General features: G+C 29.2%; 1 long non-coding RNA gene across 1 annotated transcript; it reads right to left on the bottom strand.

Annotated features, from left to right (window-relative positions):
• Window positions 1-292: 292 nt before the first annotated feature.
• On the bottom strand, window positions 293-968 carry LOC111614757. Its single transcript, XR_002754984.1, has 3 exons — window positions 731-968; window positions 560-649; window positions 293-380 (listed from the first exon to the last, which is right to left on the bottom strand). It is a non-coding gene; the product is annotated as an uncharacterized LOC111614757 (long non-coding RNA).
• Between the last annotated feature and the right edge of the window lie 7,496 nt (window positions 969-8,464).

The raw sequence follows: 8,464 nt of genomic DNA on the forward strand, positions 1-8,464 counted from the left end.
TTAGGGCAGGTAATCAATTGTCTTCGTACTTTTCCACTTATTTGTTAATAAATTAACAGACAATAGACCTTGTTAAAAATTCAAAACAAAATACATTTATCTTTAATGGTGTTTTGTTTTGCCTTTTCAATAAAATCTTTTTTCTGTTCAAAAACTTCATGAATAGAATAAATCCAATTAATTAACGATGTTCAAGTAGACAATACATATTCAGAAATGTAAAGCAGTGTAAACATAGAGATAAGAAGAGTAGTTTTAAACCTTTATATTTATTCTGTGATATTTGTCTTTAAGCTTGCACGATCCGAGTTGAAATGACTTCTGTAACTATAACTAAGTTGTGTGAATACCATTATCTGGATAAAGACGTAGTTTATTAGCTGAAATGTAACAACAAAATACTATAAGTTACGAATATAAATAAATAAGACAATTATTAATTTTTTACAACATTTAAAACAATAAAATCTGTTCATTTTAATGAACAATTTCATTTTATCCATTGTTCAACAAGTACTCGATTTTTTAAATTAATTTCTGTCTGTTTGATTAAACTTACTTTTATAATAAACATCTTATTGAAAATAAAGAACTTGTTACAACTCATTCCGTCCTTTGTACTTTTCTGAATTTGAAGCAGGTTCAAGATCTATATTAAATTTCAATTGTTAATCACATGTATGTACAGTACTTTAATATCATTAATTTAAACTTGTAAATGTAATCTAACCTTTAATTCTGAATTCGAATCGATCACTTGAAAGTAGAGTGATATCAACAAATTCCACATCTTGGATAACTACACAAACAATAAACTTTTATCATTATTTCATTTATTTAAACATATGACAGTACTAGATTATAGAAATATTAATACTTACTTCTACAGATAAAGGAACAAAAACTGAAAGAAAGAAAACAAGAAGAAAAAATAACGAAAGAAAAACAATACAAAAGACGAATACAATATAAGTAGGACCATCCATAAAAAGAATTGCGTATAAACCGGGAATGGCTTCACATATAATAGCTAGTATTATTTCCATATTAATTGCCCCAATCATGCGATCAACAATTTTAATTAAATTATATAACATTATTCCTTTCTGGTGGATAATAATGACATCTTTGGTTGATTTTAATTTCTTTCATGCGTCTCAGTTAAAAAAGAACGTTTAACATGCGTAATAACGCGAATTATTGTGTATTCAACATATGCGAGTATTACTATAATTCCTAACATATATCCAAGAAGAATAGCAACAGCACCATAACAGCAACAAAATATATCAAAATCGTTCCATATCTGTTTTTTCCTGTATCTTAAATACATATATGCATTTATGAAAATAAAATAAAAATTAATGTAACTAGACAAGCAATAGAATATAGCTTTTTTATGATATTTTGGATCGTCCATTTTTAAGTCAGATGAAAAACGAGCAAACGATTCAAGTATATTTAAAAATTTATGGAAATTGTCAACGAAGGTTGGAGAATTAAGAAGATATAAGTAAACTGATATCGAAATATTCATGCAGATAACGATTAAATTCAGAATTTTTGATATATTTTGAGGGAATGAAATTTCACAATAATGGATTTCGTTCTCTGATTTTTTCACCACTGCCAGTATAGTTTGATACAAAAATGAATTTAACGCAACGTATATTATAAATCGATAATATACTTTAAATTTGTTTTCTGGTGAATTTCTCATGATATTAATTCCGAAAAATTGAGCCAGGTTTAAAATTGCATAAAAATAGTCACCAAAAATATCTCTTAATTCTTCTCCTATCATTTTAAAGTACGTGATATTCTCGAAAATAACTGCTGTACTGTACCTATTCATGAAATTACTTGCACGAAAACAATTGACGCTATAATAATAAAAATATTCCATTAAAACTGTTATCCTCTATATTTTATATTACGAGTGTATGTGAGTAAACAATCCATTAACTTGAAGGACATTATAATAATAAATTTTCCATTACTGTACTTAGTTTACCTAGCACTAATTTTAAAAATTAGGCTTTTAAGCTAGTTGTCGATATACAACTACTTGCCATATATCTTCATACAGCTGTTACATAAAATCAGGGTTGGCAAATTAATTTTTTTTAAATAAAACAATAATACACGTGTCATTTAGAATCCTTTGTTTTTTGTTTTAAAGCAGTTTTATATTACGTTATGAAATACTGTTTTAAAACAATGTTTTAAGTTTAAAAAAAATGTTTTATTACATAAATTTAGTAAATAAACTTTTTCTGACTTGTGAACTAAACGTGAACGTGGGAATGAGAAATTTGTCTCACTATCGTGGGTCAAAAAAGCACGTGACACGTGACTTTTATCCCTAAGAGGAGATATCCTGACAGCACATGCCAGTTAATGCTGTTAGCAATACAGCTAATGTATTGTAATATTACTTGGATGGAAAAAGACATTATTATTATCGTTGTTACTTGTTAAGTAAAAAATGAGTGCAAGAAGAAGACTTGATAATATCTGGAATCAGTACAAAATAATTTCTGGAAATTCAAAAAAGCCGGCATGCAGGGCGCAATGCAAAATATGTAGGAAATAAATGGCTGGATTAGTCGCTCGTATGAAAAAACATATTGAAGTTAGCTACCTACAGGATGATATACAGGAATCGCAACAGCTGGGTGAGTATTTTGAACCATTATAAGTTTTAATTTTTTTTTTTTTAGTTAGCTATAAAGTTAACTGGGTCATAACTCAATTTGTACCTATATAAATATTCTTAAGTTCTGCCTGAGTTACATAATTCTGTCCTCCCGGGCAGTTTACATAGTGTTACGAAAAAATTTTATTAATTACTTTTGCCGCGAAAGTTTTTTATAACGTTTTATTAATTAGCTTATTAATTGCCTCATTGTTTTAATAAGAGTTTTAATAAGAGTTTTTTAATCAAATTAATGAAATTGTTCTAAACTTTTACACGGCCGTTTTGACTTCGGTAAACTTTTTTAAAATACTATTGGATGATTTTTATGACATCACCGGCTGTTTTTGTTTTTTATTCCGTATACTTGTATATATATATTCTTTTTTTCAGTTTTTCCCCATTTTAATAGCATAAAAATCAGAAATTTTGTTATACTGTCAACTGTCAACTGGTTTGTAAACAATGTAGACTGCACGTGTGAATTTTCATGCCTGTCAAATGAAAGAATAACAATCCCTTTCAGCTATATTTATCAAATAACAACATTTTTTGATTATTTTAAATTTTTAATACAGTTTTTCTATAAAAACACGTATTTTTAAGGTATTTATTCCCGCAAATAGTTCGTCTGTCAGACTAGCTTTTACGTGGAAATAATTATTTAATATAAAAAAAATCAATAGATTAAAAATTTTCCGAGCGGAAATTAATTAAACCTTGGAAACTAAAATCAATAGTATACAATTAATGTCATAATCATTATGAACTAAACATACAAGTGTGTAAATTATTAGACTCATGCATAAAGTGTATTATTTTTGGTTCTTATCCTAAAATGTATGATTTTATATTGCACTGGTCCGACTTCAATCTAATAATTTTCACACCTCTGTATATAGTAGTAATTTTTAAAACATACACCTAATTAGTAATTAATTTATTTTTTTTATACTTACTATTTAGAATGGCAGGAGTCAGAAAATCAGGAGCCTAAGTCTGAGACCAGTGGGAAGCGCTCCGCTATCACTTTTGGCTCCACTAGTTGCACTGGCAACTGTATTTCAAAGCAAAGTAAAATTGCAACGCATTGATTCATTTATTGTGAAAACGTCAGCTAATAAAAAAAAAAAAAAATGTAATTGGATCTCCAATGCGCAAAATCTATATATGCCACCAATTCAGCCTTTATTCGTTTAGAACACCCCGAATTTATAAAGTTTTGTCAGATGTTGCGACGTGGATATGAGCCTCCACAGTGAAAGAAAATTGGGAGTCCCTTGCTGGACACTGTATACAATTCCATTGAGAATGAATCAGCTGATGAGTTAAAGGATATTACCGTCTGTGTGGCTATTGATAGGTGGAGTAATATCCATAATGAACAAGTGATCTCTGTTTGTCTGACTGATCCTAATGGAACAGTTCATGTGATTGACTCAGTTGATACAGGCGCAGAAAAGCACATATCAAACTTCTTAGAAATTATTACAACTGCAGCAATAAAGAAAAATGCAATCAAAAGTATGGCTGTGAAGTAAGAAGCCTCGTAAGTGACAATGCAAGCAATATGAAAAAAATGAGAGAAACATTAGCAATGACAGAATATTTAGATTTTTTCACTTATGGAGGCTCTGCTCATATTTTAAACTTACTGACTCAAGAAATCAATATGAAAGCGGTTAATGAACAAGTTAAGCACATCATTGTATACTTCCGGAATCATTATTTTCCGAAAGCCAAATACAAAGAGCAGGTGGAAAAGGATTAATATTACCACAGGATGTACTTGGAACAGCTTAGCTGATTGCTTAGAGTCATACATTAAGAACTGGCCTATTATGACGAAGGTACTATCATTACTTTAAGTTGTTTTTACTTCCTTATTTTTTACTGTGGAGAAAGTCACTAATTCATAAAGCATATACTAGTTATGTTGAAATGTGATTACTTATACTAATATAGTAATAATATACTTAGAGTAATAATAATGAGATAAAACATATGATTATTTTGTTTCGTGTACTGACTGTTTACTCTAATGCTAGTTAACTCTATTCATGTACTCAATGAGTATTGAATGATAAGTATGAAGTGTTTAATCTTGACAACCGTTACAAATTTTATGTTAACAGGTGTGCGATAAAAACAGGCTCGTAATTCACAAGGATATTCTAGCCAAAACCTTGAAATTAAGCGTGATGCTGGAGATTTGCTGACACGTTTAAAGATCGTTGCTGTTGCATTAGACAAAATGTAAAGAAATGACTGCACAATCAGTGAAGGAATTGAATTATGGTTTGGGTAAGTTACATTAGCCAGAATTGTTTTTGAAATCAATCTAATTTTAAAATTGTGTTCATTAAATTCATTAATTTTATACGTCTAATGATATTATTAATTTTATAGTGTTCAAAATGACTTGCAACAACTTGGAATCACTGGAGTCACACAGACAGCCAAAGATAAATATGGCTGTCACAGACTATCACTTTTTAGCAAATCTTATGAACCCAAGATACCAGGGTGCAAAGCTCACAGACAGTATGAAAAATGCTGCACTAACTGTGTGTTACACTCACTACCCAGATGCTATGCCTTCAGTTTTAAAATACTTATCAAAAACTAGCCCATTTCTTCAATACATGTTTGCAGAGTCTGTGCTAAGTAATATCACTTTAGTTACATGGTGGCAGTCACTACCTGACAGAGTTGATGAACCTCTTTTAAAATTAGTTACACAGCTGCACACAGCAGTGGCTTCTTCAGCGGGAATTGAGAGAATTTTCTCTACTTATAGACTTGTTCATTCAAAACTTAAAAATCGACTTGGACAGGAAAAGGCAGCAAAGCTTGTTAAAGTTTTCAAGCACCTAAACAAACACTACTGAACGTTGCACATTTCTGAAAATAAGAAATTGTTTAAAGTGAAGAAGCCACTGCTGTCAATCCTGTTTTGGTTTCGTACATGCAAATCTTAAAAATGCCATTTTATAAAGATACATTTTAAAAAACTGTATTTTATATTAAATAAAACATTCTGTACATTTTTTAGTCTTACACTGAAGTTTTTTTGCCTTTTTCCTATTATAATAGATCCCAGTGTCTTTTTTCCAAAAAAAACCGTGTTTTAAATGTTTTAAAACATTTGTTTTAAAAACACGTTTTAAATCCGATGCCTATGTTTTAAATCATGCCAACTCTGCATAATATGATAACTGTATGAAAGTGAGTTTAAAAATATGTTCTATTTCGCGCAAAAACGCAAAAAAACCGCATCTGCTTCTGTAAATCTTACATGCCGCTTTCTCTTAACACTTCCATTGTTAAGTAATACACTTCTTTCATCCCTCGTGGTACCCTACTAAATGTGGTAGCCTACTAAAACGCAGTAAAAACGCAAAAATCCGCATCTAAAATAGTACAATAGAAGTCGAGTTTTTTAGGGTAAGCCTTAATTCTCTCCCTCTCCCCTGTGGAAGGAGAATCCTATCCTAAGTTAACAACATTTATCCTATTTTTTTTTTATATTTACTTTTTTACCGCATCTTTTTGTGAATTAATAGAATTTTTAGGATGAAATATAAAGATGNTTATCATCGTTAATCGTTAAGTAAAAAATGAGTGCAGGAAGAAGACTTGATAATATTTGAAATCAGTACAAACAAATTTCTGGAAATTTAGGAAAGCCGGCATGCAGGGCGCAATGCAAAATATGTAGGAAAGAAATGGCTGGATGAGTCGCTCGTATGAAAAAACATATTGAAGATAACCATATACAGGATAAGTTTTAATTTTTTAATAGCTAGCTATAAAGTTTTACACGAATCATAACACAATTTGTTGATTTTCTTTTTGAAACCGTGTCCTGTTTTATATTTGTGGAGTAGTAAACACTAGTATTGTGTTTTATTCCGAAGANTGATATTAATTCCGAAAAATTGAGCCAGGTTTAAAATTGCATAAAAATAGTCACCAAAAATATCTCTTAATTCTTCTCCTATCATTTTAAAGTACGTGATATTCTCGAAAATAACTGCTGTACTGTACCTATTCATGAAATTACTTGCACGAAAACAATTGACGCTATAATAATAAAAATATTCCATTAAAACTGTTATCCTCTATATTTTATATTACGAGTGTATGTGAGTAAACAATCCATTAACTTGAAGGACATTATAATAATAAATTTTCCATTACTGTACTTAGTTTACCTAGCACTAATTTTAAAAATTAGGCTTTTAAGCCAGTTGTCGATATACAACTATTTTCATACAGCTGTTACATAAAATTAGGGTTTGCAAATTTATGTATTTTTTTAAATAAAACAATAGTACACGTGTCATTTAGAAACCTTTGTTTTTTTGTTTTAAAACAGTTATATATTACGTTATAAAATACTGTTTTAGAACAATTTTTTTTAATTTTAAAAAAAATGCTTTATTACATAAATTTAGTAAATAAACTTTTTCTGACTTGTGAACTAAACGTGAACGTGGGAATGAGAAATTTNAAAACTTTCTATAGACTTGAAGTACCTAAAAACGCACCTCAATGAACGAACACTCCTTAAAACACTATCTTTACCAAAATCAATCGCAGAAGCTATACCTACGAGAGAAAGAAATTATATCAACTTTAAAATTCTCAGAGCAGCGATACAATACAAATATATAAAAATTAGAAGATTAAACCGAGCCCTGAAAAAATATAACACAAACACCAAGATAGGATTGTTAGAAAATAAAGAAGAAATAAAATACAATGAACAATATGAAGAGAACAAATATAAAAAATTAATTAAAAAATTTCAATACCCAACTAAAATAGAACTTACAAGTTGGAAAGAAACTCTTATACTAAACAAAACAGAAATAAACCTACCAATAAACATCAAGGAAATACTATATAGAGGATTAGATTTCAACGGCCCCAATAAATGGGACGTCTTAAATATAATACCAAATCTAGACAAAATGTGTAATGATCTACCTGAAACAGAATCAACTATAATGAAAAGTAAACTAAGTAATAAAATTAAACCATATATAACTAAAGAAAGAAACAAAACAATAATAAAAGAACCAAGCTATCTTCAATATAAGACCCAAATCCAAGAGCTGAATAACTTCCTAAGAGATAACAATTAGAAATTATTAAAGCTGACAAATCAAAACAAACAGTAATAGTTAACCAAGAGTGGACAAGAAATAAAAAAACAAGAAATTGTAACCAATAATAATTTTAAAAAGCTACCTATAAACCCTATAGATGTAATATATTTAGAACTTAAGAAAAGAATTAATAAACTCGAAAAACTTAACAAGATTACTAAAACAGAAAAATGGTTCATACTAAACGAAGAAAATAACCGTATACCAAACCTAAATATAAAACTTAAAACGCACAAGACAAAAGAAAAAGTAAGACCAATAATAGATTTTAAATATTCAACGTTATATAATCTGGAAAAATTTCTAAAACAAAAGCTTAAAAAATACCAGAACTCACACCTTGCAATTAAAAACGCAGACGAACTCATAAAAGAACTAAACAATATAGAAGAAAAGTATAGAATAGCAAGCCTCGACATAGTTGATATGTACCCATCAATAACTTGGGACCTAATAGAAGAAAAGCTTAATAACCTAGACGTCGACAAAGAAATAATAGACTTAATAGAATTTACATATAGAAGTAGGGGAGATCGGGGCAAGATCGGCATGTTAAGCTTTAAATTTTGTGTAATAAATACTGCTGTAA

This window comes from Centruroides sculpturatus, unplaced genomic scaffold (assembly GCF_000671375.1).
Source record: "Centruroides sculpturatus isolate CEXI.00-Female unplaced genomic scaffold, Cexi_2.0 scaffold2097, whole genome shotgun sequence".
Lineage (NCBI taxonomy): Eukaryota > Metazoa > Arthropoda > Arachnida > Scorpiones > Buthidae > Centruroides > Centruroides sculpturatus.